Source organism: Atta cephalotes, assembly GCF_000143395.1.
Source record: "Atta cephalotes unplaced genomic scaffold scaffold00062, whole genome shotgun sequence".
NCBI classification, from domain to species: domain Eukaryota; kingdom Metazoa; phylum Arthropoda; class Insecta; order Hymenoptera; family Formicidae; genus Atta; species Atta cephalotes.
Window position 1 is genome coordinate 605,022 of NW_012130126.1, and position 516 is coordinate 605,537.

Here is a 516-nt window from a genome sequence, read left to right on the forward strand (position 1 = left end):
GAGAGAGAGAGAAAGAGAGAGAGAAAGAGAAGAGGAAGGAATATTGAACTTCCGATGAATCGATCAACGATCCCGTATATAAGCGATACGATCGTAAATACAGCGAACATGTCGGAAAACAAGATTAAATATACACGATATATGATAAAGAAAAGCCACTCCGAAATGGAAAACTAGAGGAAGAACGAACCGAGGAAAAAAAGAAAGAGAGAACAAGAGAGAGAAAGAAGTGCGTTCCATGTCGTATGAAAAATATAATCGTTGTTAACCGGCCGCGAAGTAGGTCACAAGGTCGATACTAAAATGAAGTGAAGATGCAAGAGGAAACCGGGAAAATGGCATGTACTAACGACGTTAATAACGGCGGACCGATTTTTCGGGGCGGACCCGGCGTAGTGTGAAATAATTAGTGCACGTTGCGCGCGGGCGTCATTCGCGCGGAGTGTCGCGCGAGGTAATCTAATAGCGGACTACCCCTATGTACGGCGGATAATTACTAGCGAAAATGGTCGATGC